We start from the raw sequence: 16,213 nt of genomic DNA, 5'->3' as shown, positions 1-16,213 counted from the left end.
GTAAAGGTACTATGAAGTCAAGACGATACACAAAACATGTGAGACTATAAAAAGATGGTTAGCGAGGACTTACCAGTGAAAAATTCCTTATCGTTATGGGCCTCGTTAGTTTGGAGATTATTAGCTCCAGTGTTGGAAGGTCCAACATTCTGTTTCCCTTTCGAACAGTCCTTTAGAAGATGACCCATCTACCCGTAAATCAAACACTTACAGGAGGTAGCCCTACAATGTATCTCTATGTGGACCTTCTTACTGCACTTCCTACACTTCACGGTGCAAAAGCCAACATGGTGTTTTTCATATCGCGTACACAACGGTTTCTTGCACTTGGGGTTAGTCTTGGAAGTAGATCCCATCTGATAGTTGCGAAACATTCCTAGTATCTTGCTTGAACTTGGAGTAAGGTTACCAGCGCGATCCTCAATCCACTTCCTTTTCCTATTTACCCTCTTCATGATAGTAGGCAGCTCCTTTTCTCTCATTTGAATGTCACAGTTCATCCTGTTAGTTTCCATATTAATGGCTCCTAGTGAAATGTCCCGTTATTATTGATTAAAAACGTTCCATATTAATTGATTTCGTTGCGAGGTTTTGACCTCTATATGAGACGTTTTTCAAAGACTGCATTCATTTTAAAACAAACCATAACCTTTATTTCATCAATAAAGGTTTAAAAAGCTTTACGTAGATTATCAAATAATGATAATTTAAAATATCATGTTTACACGCGACCATTACATAATGGTTTACAATACAAATATGTTACAACGAAATAATTTTCTTGAATGCAGTTTTTACACAATATCATACAAGCATGGACTCCAAATCTCGTCCTTATTTAAGTATGTGACAGCGGAAGCTCTTAATAATCACCTGAGAATAAACATGCTTAAAACGTCAACAAAAATGTTGGTGAGTTATAGGTTTAACCTATATATTATCAAATCATAATAATAGACCACAAGATTTCATATTTCAATACACATCCCATACACAGAGATAAAAATCATTCATATGGTGAACACCTGGTAACCGACATTAACAAGATGCATATTTAAGAATATCCCCATCATTCCGGGACACCCTTCGGATATGATATAAATTTCAAAGTACTAAAGCATCCGGTATTTTGGATGGGGTTTGTTAGGCCCAATAGATCTATCTTTAGGATTCGCGTCAATTAGGGTGTCTGTTCCCTAATTCTTAGATTACCAGACTTAATAAAAAGGGGCATATTCGATTTCAATAATTCAACCATAGAATGTAGTTTCACGTACTTGTGTCTATTTTGTAAATCATTTATAAAACCTGCATGTGTTCTCATCCCAAAAATATTAGATTTTAAAAGTGGGACTATAACTCACTTTTACAGATTTTTTACTTCGTCGGGAAGTAAGACTTGGCCACTGGTCGATTCACGAACCTATAAAAAATATGTACATATATATCAAAGTATGTTCAAAATATATTTACAACACTTTTAATACATTTTGATGTTTTAAGTTTATTAAGTCAGCTGTCCACGTTAGTAACCTACAACTAGTTGTCCACAGTTAGATGTACAGAAATAAATCGATATATATTATCTTGAATCAATCCACGACCCAGTGTATACATATCTCAGTATTGATCACAACTCAAACTATATATATTTTGGAATCAACCTCAACCCTGTATAGCTAACTCCAACATTCACATATAGAGTGTCTATGGTTGTTCCGAAATATATATAGATGTGTCGACATGATAGGTCGAAACATTGTATACGTGTCTATGGTATTTCAAGATTACATAATATACAATACAAGTTGATTAAGTTATGGTTGGAATAGATTTGTTACCAATTTTCACGTAGCTAAAATGAGTAGTTTTTACCAATTTTGTTTTGCTCGCCATTTCTTCGTTTCTAATCCGTTTTGAGTGATTTAAGCGGCCACGGTTTCGTATTGAACTTGACTTTATGAAACTAAACAGAAAATGTATAGGTTTATAGTCGGAAATACAAGTTACAAGTCGTTTTTGAAAGAGGTAGTCATTTCCGTCGAAAGAACGACATCTTGATGACTGTTTTGAAAAACATACTTTCACTTTAAGTTTAACCATGATTTTTGGATATGGTTTCATGTTCATAAGAAAAATCATTTTTCCAGAAGTATAGCTTTTAAATCAAAGTTTTTCATAGTTTTTAATTATCCAAATCAAAACAGCCCCCGGTTGTAACTAAGACGGCGTAAATCCGGTTTTATTGTGTTTATCGTGTTTCCGGGTTTTAAATTATTAAGTTACCATATCATATAGATATAGATCATGTGTATAGTTGATTTTTAAAAGTGTAGTTAGAAGGATTAATTTTATTTGCGAACAAGTTTAGAATTAACTAAACTATGTTCTAGTGATTACTAGTTTACCACTTCGAATATGATAGCTTTTTATGTATGAATCGAATGATGTTATGAACATCATTACTACCTTAAGTTCCTTGGATAAACCTACTGGAAAAGAGAAAAATAGATCTAGCTTCAACGGATCCTTGGATGGCTCGAAGTACTTGAAGCAGAATCATGACACGAAAACAAGTTCAAGTAAGATCATCACTTGAAATAAGATTGTTATAGTTATAGAAATTGAACCAAAGTTTGAATATGATTATTACCTTGTATTAGAATGATAATCTAATGTAAGAAATAAAGATTTCTTGAGGTTGGATGATCACCTTACAAGATTGGAAGTGAACTTGTAGAATTTATGAAGAACACTTAGAACTTGAAGTTAGAACTTGAGAGAGATCAATTAGATGAAGAAAATTGAAGAATGAAAGTGTTTGTAGGTGTTTTTTGTCGTTGGTGTATGGATTAGATATAAAGGATATGTAATTTTGTTTTCATGTAAATAAGTCATGAATGATTACTCATATTTTTGTAATTTTATGAGATATTTCATGCTAGTTGCCAAATGATGGTTCCCACATGTGTTAGGTGACTCACATGGGCTACTAAGAGCTAATCATTGGAGTGTATATACCAATAGTACATACATCTAAAAGCTGTGTATTGTACGAGTATGAATACGGGTGCATACGAGTAGAATTGTTGATGAAACTGAACAAGGATGTAATTGTAAGTATTTTTATTAAGTAGAAGTATTTTGATAAGTGTCTTGAAGTCTTTCAAAAGTGTATGAATACATATTAAAACACTACATGTATATACATTTTAACTGAGTCGTTAAGTCATCGTTAGTCGTTACATGTAAGTGTTGTTTTGAGACCTTTAGGTTAACGATCTTGTTAAATGTTGTTAACCCAAAGTTTATAATATCAAATGAGATTTTAAATTATTATATTATCATGATATTATGATATATACATTTAAATGTCGTTACAACGATAATCGTTACATATATGTCTCGTTTCGAAATCCTTAAGTTAGTAGTCTTGTTTTTACTTATGTAGTTCATTGTTAATACACTTAATGATATATTTAATTATCATATTATAATGTTATATATAATATAACCATGTATTAATATGCTTCATATATATTTAGTAAGACGTGGTTATAACGATAATCGCTATATGTATCGTTTCGAGTTTCATACGTCAATAGTCTCCTTTTTAAGTATATAACTTATTGTTACTATTTTTAATGAGATACTTGATGATCATTATATCATGTTAAACATATATATTTATTCATTTATGTATCATCATGTCATATACAACTTATAACGTTCGTGAATCATTGGTCAAACTGGGTAATCAGACATTTACAAAATTTCCGTTTCAATTAACCAAGTCTTAACAAGTTTGATTGCTTAACATGTTGGAAACATTTAATCATGTAAATATAGTTTTCATTAAACATATAATCATAGAAAGGTTCGAAAAAGTTCGGGGTCACTACACCTAGGATTGACGTTGGGTTATGGTAAGCAACGTAACCTAGTACCTCAGTAGGAAACCCTGACACGTACCTCGCAATGCCAACAATATCAGGCGTGACCAAACACGGACACAATATGTATAGTTCTCTGAATTGGGCATTATAACTAGCAATGTTAGATCCGGTTACCCTCAAACCCAAAAGCTCATTTTCCCATCTCATTCGCTCTTGCCTGGGACCATAGTTCTCGGTAATGCCGTCAAGTCCTATGTTAGCCAGCACTTCTGTCACTTTCTGATCAACGAGTTCTTCAATTCGAGCATCGATAACTCCCTTATCCGACATGTTTCCTTCAAAAGAAGGTGGTACCCCAAGTTAGATTCAATGAAAACAATGCCATAAAAGTATACTAGCAACGAGTAGTATTACGTAGTAATTGATAGTATATAGTAAGAATTCTTGAGAGTGACAAGTAGTGATGATATGGATGGTCAATATTAGTGATAGGTATTAGTGAATGACAGTAGTAATCATTAAGGATAATAGTAAGTAACATTAGTGTAGTAGTATTAGGGAAAACAATAGAAGTGGAGTAATAGTAGTGAAAACAGTGGTAAATAAGAAATGAGTAGTAGTGGTATGTGAAAGTGAGTAGGTCTATATAGTGTCTTTGTAGTGTTAAATAATGACGGGTGTACACATAGATAATAGGTTACAAATGATAGTTATCAAGTGATCACATTTAAGTTATATTGACCAAATTTAAATTTTTCTTTGTCCCGTTTCTAATCCCCTTTGTCATGATGTTGGAACTTCTATATTAGCTCCGTAATATAATCCTGATCATTATATTACCCTAACTCATACGTTAATTTCGACATTACTTCATAAGTTCACATCAACGAAATTAATTTATAGTTAATGAATTTTAAGCAACGAATTTACGTACTATTTTATAGATTAACAGTCATACATAACTAAGTATTAAAGATGACAAAATTATATAGTATTTTAAGTTCGAAGTCAACATCAGTATATATATATATATATATATATATATATATATATATATATATATATATATATATATATATATATATATATATCACTCAAGTAACAATAATGGTGATAATAATAATAACGCAAGACAAACTCACACATAAATAAAATAAGAATAACATAATAACCAAAATATAAAAATAAACGATAAGATCGAAGAATAGTAAGTTGTGTATCTCTAAATAAAGGACTAAACACGTCCATTTGTCATAACTCAAAACAAAGTAATCATCAACAATAAGATATAATAATACTAAGCTATATTAATCAGAATCATCACTTTCTGGAAACCTTCATTCTAGACTAAGTAAGCGCGGCATAACACGCGACTTAAAAGCAGTCAACTCATCTTGTACATCAACATAACTACACCTGAGACGTTTATAGTCTCACCGAACAGATGTTGCGGCCTTACGTTTCTTCTATAAAATCGCAACTCTGGCTGAGAATTTCTCCACAATCTTCTTCAACTCTCCAACCTCATCAGCAAGGGAGGGTGAAGTCTTTGCAACACTAGAGGATGGTGTAGTAGGAAAATGGTGAACACCACGGTGTGACACCGGTGAAGTATCAGGAAAAATCGAGTGTTGAGAACTCGGCGCAATAGGGTGTGCTTCCTCAGATTCTACATCTTTCTCGGTTTCTCTTCCTCCTCGGAATCCTCTTCCTCCTCAGAATCCTCGTGGTCGGTGATGTGCAAAAGTGTGCAGTGCTTAATTTTCCTTTTCAAAATTTTAAATTCATATAACCTTTTTAATTCACTTTTAACACCCTAACGAGCAACAAGACCCTATCAGATGTAGTATTTTAGGTTATCGTCCCAAGAGAGCGTAGTTGCATTTTTAGTTGGTTTATTATATAGCTTAGTTGTTATTAAAGAACTAAATATAGATTTTTATGTGTTTTAAGATTATAGATTTTAATCTCTTAGGAAAGAGATGATTTAAAGTAAACAAAATAATAAAATAACAAGCAAGCGCATGAAGATTCAAAATAAACAATTATAAATAAAAGCAGTTAAATGAGCGAATAACTCATACGAGAACCATATTAGGCAAGTTTCATAACTTATATTAACATAAATCAAGATAACAATCATAGACCAATTATTATCCTTAAGTAGGTTAAGACCAGTGTTGCATATCATTTAATAAGAAGGACTTAAAGCATATGTTAGACACGTAATGTGCATGACTAACATCTCAATTTATAGTATTCAATTCAATTACATGATACATATCAACCTTATGATGCAGATCAACATGCAAATATACTGACAAGTTATATAAGCTATTAAACATCAAGTAGATCAACTCAAGTTACTAGCTGAAAGTCAATTATTACTTGGTTTTCATGTAATCATTAATCAAACACATCTAAACAGAGGATCTTCGACTAAGCCTAACAATATTAAATACTATTATTGCCATGACCCCCGTCTCGATTTCCCAAGATGTGGTGTGAACTTTAACATAGTGTCCCAGGTTATAGTCAACGTAGTAGCAGAAACATAAATATTATCACATCACAGTCTCTGTTTTTAGTTTTTGGTACATCGTGGTTACAAAATACAAATACAGACGTAGTACAAATACAAATACATCATAATCTAGCTTATCAATACTAGATTTATCGAAAGACATTTTTAAACTTCCACGATGCCCGACCTGAAAATGCTTCAAAAGCTAAGTACCTGAGATAAATACTTAAAAATGTCAATATAAATATTGGTGAGTTCATAGGTTTAGTTATAATGCATAAGTTATTGGACCTCAAGATTTCATGTATAAAACAGTTGAAAAGTTATTCTAGTTTATGAGCTTTCGATATCGAACGTTAACGTAAAAGTACCCGAAAACAAGCTTCACTTAAGGTCTAAGTGCATATGGTCGAAGGTTATGCATTCGATAGCCTAGAAGGCCTATCCTGATGTGAGGAGTCACCCTCAAATAGATCTATTCATAGTATTCGCGTTCACCAAACCGGTAATTAACGATATCAAAATCGGGCTTTCTAAATTGACCTTTGTTACTCAACATAGAATATAGTTGTAAGTACTTGGATCCAATATGTAAAACAGTAAACAAGTATTATCTCATCCCAAAAGTATAAAAGATTGATTAAAAATGGGACTACGAACTCACAAGTGATGCGGTGCAAAGCGTTCACGGTAATCGGTCAGATTGTGTTCGGTGTTCCGGGCTTAAGACCTAATGAAATTTTATAAGGTCAGAGGTCATACTATCTAATATAGTACTTAGGTTAGGTTTAAGATCAATCCCTTAAGTAATCTTACATGTCCAATTCGGTTCTCGGTTTCAAAAGTTACTAATTCATAGTTTTGAGTGTAGACCGTTTTTGACTAGTTTTATCATAACATAAGTGTAGGTGTTTCTATTAATCTAGACATCCATTTTAAGTGAGATTACCATCTCTAGAAAGATCTTTAAGTTAAATTTTCAAAAATGTAAGGTTCTGCTTGAGATTCAAAATAAAATTTGGTCAAAGGTTTACTTCTTTACAAGTGTGCAAAACAGTTCAGTTTTACACTATGAGTTCCTAGGGGAGTTTAAAAATAGAAAAACTTATTTATTTGACTCAAGAGTTTCACTGAAGTCTTAGAACATATAAAAGTGCTTATTCTCAAAATGAATAGTCTCCAGGTCTTCATTAATCTTGTTGTTTGAGATAAGGTTTTAGACCAATTTCTGTTCAACAACATCTTAGGTCAACTTGATGGTACTATATCTCAATGATTTCTTAATGGTTTTTAGTGATTTAGCTATCCATGGTTTCCTTATTAAGTATAGTTTTCAAATCAGAAGCCTTTGGTTCAATATCTATCTTATATTTTGATTTATACATGATTCTTTAACACTTGGTCAGATTACTTTGAATCTGAACCTGTCTCATCAAATAAAAATTAAAAATGACATGTTCTTTGAGATAAATCATGAAATCTTTACTAGAAGTCTAAAACACATATATGAACATCATATAAATTCATGAGTTCCAGATAGAAACCATAGGTTGGTGTTTAGGTCATGAACTTCAAGTAAAAATTTGGACAGATCAAAGATAAAACAGTTTTACAAAGTTTAACCACTTTAGTTCTTGGTTTAGCTTCATTTTAAGACATAGGACATGTAGAGATCTTAAGTTTACTAATCTAGAGTCAAGATCATGGTTAGCTATATAGTCATCATTGAGTGATTTAACACTCTAGATCAAGCTTTTACACCATGAAAGTTCTTTATTATGACTAGAAATGATGAATAGATTAAGTTAGTTTGTTATACCTTGATGATATGTGATCCTAAAAAGAAGATGATCAAGAGAGGTATTTAGATCTGTATTTAGAGAGTATAAAAGTGTGAGAGAGAAAGGAGAGTGATCAAATGAGAGAATGGGAGGTAGAGGTGGGTTTATATAGAGATGGTGGTTCATGGTGGTGTTGGACGTGGCACAAGGAGGAGGAAGGAGGGGATGACTCACCTTCTTGCCATTAATGGAAGTCATGATGATGTTTTGCATGGCCTTTTGCTTAGGGAGGAAGTATTAGTAGAGCTGATATGATGATATGGATGATGACGATGATGAAAAACGATGATGATGATGATGGTGTAGATGTTCTAGTCAATTTTTGGTTTCCAATTGTACATGTACTTGTGTAGGCTTTCTAATATATAATTCTTAGATGTTTACTTGTATGTTTAGAGTTTAGGAAGTAAGCTAAGGTTAGGTTTTAATCAAGATAGGTTAAGGTTGGTTAAATGAAAGAAATGGCTAAGTACAAAGTAATCAAGACTAGTTGTGAAAATGATGAAGTGTAGAAATATTTTTATCTTATGATCAAATGTTCAAATGAAATTGCTTCAAGTCTTTAATCTAAATACTTGGTTAATAAGTTTAATTATTAAGTTGATATATATATATATATATATATATATATATATATATATATATATATATATATATATATATATATATATATATATATATATATATATATATATATATATATATATAAGATATAATTTATAGGTTTAGGGTTTATGATAATCACTACTACATTTCGGCTCATTTAGAGCCCTTCATATTGACGTGTTCACTACATAACACGTCTAATTTATCAAACGGAACACGTCTAATTAAGGTTTTTACAAAAAATAAACACGGAACACGTCTAAATAATAGTAGCAACACGTCTAATTAGAAATCTGCAACACGTCTAAATAAGTATAACACCTCTAATTGGTAACCACGTCTATTAAGTTTTGCCGGGAACACGTCTAAATGACGAACACGTCTAATAAGTTACAAAAAAACGTCTAATTAGTTTGCAACAAACGACTGTTAACTGAAACATGTCTAAATAAGTTTAAATAAGTTAACGGATTATATAAGTTAACGAGCTCCGTTTAATCAACCTAACCCTTACAGTTCTGTTAACATAAGTTAACAGAACACGTCTAATTAAACTTTTTAACCTTCCCTCATCTTAATTATTATCGTTATCGTTATCGTTATCATTATTATTATAATTATAATTATAATTATATTTATAATTATCTTATACTCCCTTCGTCTCACCACAAGTGTCCACATTTCCATTTTGGGATGTCCCATTTCAAGTGTCCACTTTGTGTTTCAACCAATGAGAAGAGGTTATTCTGGAGAGAGAAGATTTCTGATTGGTTGAGAATGGAGTTAGTGGAATTTTCTAAAACTGTGTGTAAAAAGTAAGTAGACACTTGCAGTGGGACGAAGGTAATATCTTAAAGTATATACTAACTTCCAGAATCGGCATCTGCTCTCAAAATAAAAAGATAAAAACCTACCTCTTCATTCGTCCCTCATTCCTCCGGAACTTTGTTCCCAAAAACTTCCCAAATCAAATAACTCCACCCATCTTTCTTCTTCATCCACCTCCATCTTCATCAACCATCTATAACACCAAAGAAAAACCTTCCTCCTCAAACCTCACACACCCCCAATTTACTCCACAGTCGTCGCCACCATCAACACCGCCGACGACCAGCGCTGCCTTTGCCACCTACACCACCGCCTCCACTCAACCGATTTCTCCACAACCCGCCAACACCACCACTTCCACTCTTTTAATTAGCTACCATGAAGAATTAATCCTAGGGTGTGCAATTAGATACATCATGTGTCAAGTTTTACAGCACTTTATATCAAAAGGTTAGTATTTTTTGATTTGTTTATGAAGTATTATTTTTGTATCTTTATCTTTATTCTTGAATTGATAAAATTTTGATTTGTGTTCGTTAGATAATACATTTGTTTTTGGTAATGATAGTACGATGTTATCTTCTAGGTCAGCAATCTCGCTTTCAAAATTGGTCAAGAACAAACTATTGAAGGTAATTGTTGTCCTTCTCAATCGGTTAATTAGGGTTTCAGTCATCGATTGTGAGTGCTGAACTAAGGTAATTTTTGATTTTATAATTTCACTATGTTTGATTTTTTTCTTCAGTAATTTTTTATTCATCTCTACATTTTTAGTTTAGTAATTGTGTTCAAAACTCGATTCTTGAACACAAGGATGCTGATCATTATGGGGCAACATCCCCGAAGAAGTTGTAAGCTACTATTCTTAGTCCGTTCATTTATTGTTGATTCTCTAGAGTTTGTGTATGCCCAATTTTTAGTCCGTTGATGAGTATCTTTTGCATATGTGTATCGACGCTAACTTGGTGTGTTCATTCACTTTTTAGTATAGCTAACAATCTCAGCCCATATAGGTATGAATGTTTTGAGTTGTTTTTTAACAGTTAATATATGCCGTTCCAATTGATTAAGAGTGTGCATACGTAAGCTACTTACTTGGGTCTTAACTGATTATGGTTCAACCTGTTTTCATTTAGAATGGTAAAATTGATTACGGTTACTACTAGGGAAGAAGTAATTACTGAATTGCAATAAGTGCAGTTAGTGGATTTACGTAGGATATTGAGATTTTGTTCTGGTCTTTTACCTACTGAATAATATTTTTCGGCAATTCCAGTAGGAAAATTTCAATCAGGGTTGGACCACATGTGTTTTGCATTTGTATTTATGAGTTTGTAATGAGTTTGATTTTAATTTAATGGAGGTTAAGTCGTAGATTTGAATATTTGGTTACTTATGATGTTAATCTAATTAGTATTGTAGATATGAATTTGGAATGAGTTTGGTGTCAATCGAGGTTAAGTCTTAGATTTAAAGATTTAGTTATCTAAGATGTTAATCTAATTAGTATTATAGATAAGATGTTAAACAACTGACATAAAACAATATATTTATGTACCTGTTTTAAAATATTTAGCATCGAATTATCTCTTTTCTCTATAACATTAAGTATTATTATAGTTAATATGTTATTTTTATTAAATATGATAAATGGTAATGGTAATGGGCACATTGAGGTGAAACTAATGGTTTATTAATATTCTGGTACTATTGCAGATTACAATAAGAGATTATGGGAAGGCTTTGAAGATCCTTAACATGATGATTTAAACTGCATGTCAAATTGCGAGTGCAATTATGAAAATCCTTAACATTTCTTCATAAAAGTAACGGGCTGTAACATATTTGATTTGATGTGTAGATCATGGAATCTTTCCATCCACAACTCAAGATTCAGTACGAATGATGCCTGGATTCATGATCGTTCAATTTTGAATGGTCGTGAAGTTCACTGTGTAAACTATCCAAACTTCACAAGAACATTCAAACACATGGGTTGGTTCAACTTCATCTTTCTTCAGGTGATAGTATATACTTTGCCTATGAGTGAGTTGATAAATACATATGTAAGTAGTATTGTTGGATACATTATTATTACTTTTTTCAACTTATGGTGCAAAATTAAACGATGTTGAACTGTTCACTAGTAAGTGCAGCTGAATTGGACATGTTTCCATGTAGAAGTGATTCAATTGTATAGCAGCTGAATTTGACAGTTGCAGTAGGAGAACCCAACACAAAAAAAGAGTTCTAGTTAACAATTTCTCGTTCAAGGTATCTTAAATATTCTTTCTAAGTACAAAGCATTACATAACTAAACATGTGAAATTATTTTATAATGTTGTTGGCAGGGGGAGAGGGAGGCAAGATTGACAGAGGGATGGAAAAGAACCAACCATAGCTACCTTATATTTGTTTAGTGTTTTATTAGTGTTTTTTAGTGTAGAATTCATCCATTGTAAATTACATATATGATATTTATATATATAGTTTGGTTTTGTAGTAAATTTAATTTGGTATATTTGATGTATTTTGTATTGGCGGGTGTTATTTGAAATATTTGATATTTTAATTTATTTGGCGCTAGAAATTATTTGGCGGTATTTGGCAGGTATTATTTAAAATATTTGAGTTTAACCATGGTTAAAATTTATTAGAACACGTCTAATTGCAACTAATGGAACACCTTTAATTGCAACTAACGGAACACGTCTAATTGCAACTAACGGAACACGTCTAATTGTAAATAACGGAACACGTCTAAAAGACTTAACGGAACAGCCTAATCTAACGATTTGACAACAGGTCTAATTACTAGTTTTTAGAGCGGCTCCTTGAACCGCACTATATGAGTACACTCATTTGGAACCCTCACATATAGACGTGTTGCGGAACACGTCTAAAAGCCTTTTTTCACACGTCTAAAAGAGCCGGAATGTAGTAGTGAATGAGCTAGGGTTCAAAGTAGTAAGCTAGGGTTTTAGGACATTATGCAAAATGTGTGAGGTAACACTCTATCAAGTAAAACCTAAAATGCATCCTCAGAGTTATACAATCCCTATAAACAACCCAAGACAGAGATCATTAAGTTTACTCGTCATGTCGGAAATTGTAACTTAAAGATGTCAAACTAGACAACTTAAGTCGAAAAGCTAGAGTTGTGACATTACCTACCCGTTAAGAAAAATTTCGTCCTCGAAATTTAGGAGGTACTTCGATTATCGAACAAATGGGGATATTTCTGCCTTATATGTTCCTCGCGTTCCCACGTGAACTCTGGACCTCTCCGTGCATTCCAACGAACTTTAACAATTGAGATTCTACTATGCTTCAGCTTCTTCACCTCACGATCCAATACCTCTACTGGCTCCTCAACAAAATGTAATTTGTCATTGATACTTAATTCTTCCAAAGGAATCACTAAGCTCCTGTGGTAGTTTCAATACCACTAAGCATTATGAATACCACAAAGCTCCTGTGGTAGTTTCAATCTATATGCAACTGGACCAATCCTTTTAATAACCTCAAAAGGTCCTACATATCTCGGGCTCAGCTTTCCTCGCTTCCCAATCCTTATTACTCCTTTCCATGGAGAAACTTTTAACATAACTCTGTCACCCACTTGAAATGCTAAAAATTTCCTTCGGACATCGGCATAACTCTTCTGCCTACTTCTCGGCGTCTTTAGTATTTCTTGAATCTGAAAGATCTTCTCAGTTGTCTCATGGATAATCTCTAGTCCTGTCAATTGTGAATCACCAATATCACTCCAACACAATGGTGATCTACATTTCCTTCCATACAAAGCTTCAAATGGTGCAGCCTTAATACTCGAGTGATAATGTTGTTATACAAAAACTCGGCTAAAGGTAAATACTGATCCCATCCATTTACAAAGTCTATTACACATGCTCGGAGCATATCTTCAAATATCAGAATAGTTCTCTCACTCTGCCCATCGGTTTGGGGATGATAAGCCGTACTCATGTCCAAACGAGTACCTAGGGCTTTTTGCAAAGATTGCCAAAATCTTGAAGTAAATCTGCTATCTCTATCAGAGATAATATAAACTGGAACTCCATGCCTAGAGACAATCACTTTGATGTATAAGCTAGCCAATTTTTCCATCTTGTCGGTTTCTTTCATGGGTAGGAAATGTGCAGATTTCATAAGTCGATCCACTATTACCCAAATAATGTCATAACCCTTTGCATTCTTCGGTAATTTCGTAATGAAATCCATCGTAATTCCTTCCCATTTCCATTTCGGAATCTCAGGTTGCTGCAATAACCCTGATGGTTTCTGATTTTCGGCCTTAACCTTCGAACATGTCAATCATTTCCCAACATAAGTTGCAATCTCAGACTTCATGTTCGGCCACCAATAGAATTCCTTTAAGTCATGGTACATTTTCCCAGACCCTGGATGAATTGAATATCTTGTCTTGTGTGTTTCATCCATCACAAGCTCTCTCAATCCACCAAACTTTGGAATCCAAATTCTGTCTGCAAAATATCAGGTTCTGTCACTCTTGACTTTAAACTTCTTATCCTTCTCACTAATTCCTTCCTTCTTCACGTTCTCTTCCTTCATAGCTTCCAATTGTGCATCTTGAATACGAGATACAAGGTTTGTCTGAATAGTCATATTCAATGACCTAACTCTCAGAGGTTTAACCCTTTCCTTGCGACTCAATGCATCAGCTACAATGTTCGCTTTCTCTGGATGATATCGAATATCACAATCGTAATCATTTATAAGCTCTACCCACGTCTTTGTCGCATGTTTAACTATTTCTGATTGAAAATATGCTGAAGACTCTTGTGATCTGTATATATGGTACACTTGGTCCCATATAAATAATGTCTCCATATTTTCAATGCAAACACAACAGCTCCTAATTCCAAAACATGAGTTGTATAATTCTGCTCATGGTTCTTCAGTTGACAAGATGCATACGCAATGACCTTCTTTCTTTGCATTAAACCACATTATAACCCTTGTCGAGATGCATCACAATAAACAAGAAAATCTTCATTTCCTTCCAGTAGTGATAATATAGGTGTGGTTGTCAACTTCTGTTTCAACATTTGAAAAGCAGATTCCTGTGCTGAGGACCATTCAAAATTCTTATCCTTGTGCGTCAACACCGTTAATGGTCTTGCTATCTTGGAGAAATTCTAAATAAATCTTCTATAATATCCAGCAAGTCCTAAAAATTGACGAATTTAAGACGGGTTCTTAGGCACTTCCCAATTCTTAATAGCCTCAATCTTGGTAGGATCAACATGGATACCTTCTCTATTAACCACATGACCCAAAAGTTGGACTGAATTGAGCCAAAAACCACACTTTGAAAATTTAGCATATAACTGCAATTTTCCAAAAGTTGCAAAACTAATCTCAAATGTTGCTCGTGCTCTTCCTTATTCTTGGAGTAGATCAAAATATCATCGATAAATACTATGATGAATTTATCTAGATGCGGTTTGCAGACTCTGTTCATCAGATCCATAAATACTGCAGGGGCGTTGGTTTAACCAAACGGTATTACCAAAAATTCATAATGGCCATAGCGTGTTCTAAACGCTGTCTTAGGCACATCGTCCTCTTTGACTCTCAATTGATGGTACCCTGATTTGAGATCGATCTTGGAATAAACACTTGACCCTTACAATTGGTCAAATAGATCGTCTATCCTTGGTAACGGTTAACGGTTTTTGACTGTAAGCTTATTCAGCTCTCGATAGTCAATGCACATTCTGAAAGATCCGTCCTTCTTCTTCACAAACAAGATTGGTGCACCCCACGGAGAAACACTAGATCGAATGAATCCTTTATCTAATAATTCTTGGAGTTTATTTGACAGTTCTTGCAGTTCTGAAGGAGCTAATCGATAAGGCGATTTGGAAACTGGTGCGGCTCTGGGAACTAAATCAATCTGAAATTCAACTTGTCTATGCGGAGGTAGTCCTGGCAAATCTTCTAGAAATACTTGAGGAAACTCACGAACAACTGGAACATCCTCCGATCCAATCTCTTTGGTTTTGAGTTCTTTCACGTGCTCGAGAATGGAAGGATATCCCTTCTTTAGATATCTTCGAGCTCTCATACAGGAAATAATATTAAGGTTTACCTTGCTCTTATCTCCTTGGATGACTAAGTTCTCACCATTCTCAAGAGGTATATGGATAGGCTTTTCCGCACAATTAATGTCCGAACGATTCTTAGATAACCAGTCCATACCAATAACAACATCGAAACTTCCTAACTCAACAGGCATTAAATCAACCTCGAAAAAATTGTTTGACAAATTTAAGGCACAACCTCGCATAATCGTATCTACTTTTATCAACTTACCGTTTGCCAATTCTACAGCATATCTAATGTCTAAGGCAGTTAAAGGCCTATTTATCGCAACACTAAAATCCTTAGCTATAAAACTTTTATCAGCGCTGGTATCGAATAAAATAGAAGCTAAATGATTATCGAGGAGGAACGTACCCGTGACTAACTCT

The 16,213-nt window shown here is 33.5% G+C and overlaps 1 long non-coding RNA gene across 3 annotated transcripts; it reads left to right on the top strand.

The window, feature by feature from the left end:
* The first annotated feature begins 9,770 nt into the window (after positions 1-9,770).
* Positions 9,771-12,245, top strand: LOC139869272 (uncharacterized). Of its 3 annotated transcripts, none has more exons than XR_011766035.1 (4): positions 9,771-10,145; positions 10,282-10,393; positions 10,470-11,969; positions 12,047-12,245. It is a non-coding gene; the product is annotated as an uncharacterized lncRNA (long non-coding RNA). The 3 variants fall into 3 exon arrangements; XR_011766034.1 differs by having other exon boundaries at positions 10,282-10,546; positions 11,412-11,969; XR_011766033.1 differs by having other exon boundaries at positions 10,282-11,969.
* The last annotated feature ends 3,968 nt before the right edge of the window (positions 12,246-16,213 follow it).

Source organism: Rutidosis leptorrhynchoides, chromosome 1, assembly GCF_046630445.1.
Source record: "Rutidosis leptorrhynchoides isolate AG116_Rl617_1_P2 chromosome 1, CSIRO_AGI_Rlap_v1, whole genome shotgun sequence".
Taxonomy (NCBI): domain Eukaryota; kingdom Viridiplantae; phylum Streptophyta; class Magnoliopsida; order Asterales; family Asteraceae; genus Rutidosis; species Rutidosis leptorrhynchoides.
Note: the sequence above shows the minus strand (reverse complement) of the source record. Positions and strands in the feature narration are given on the sequence as shown.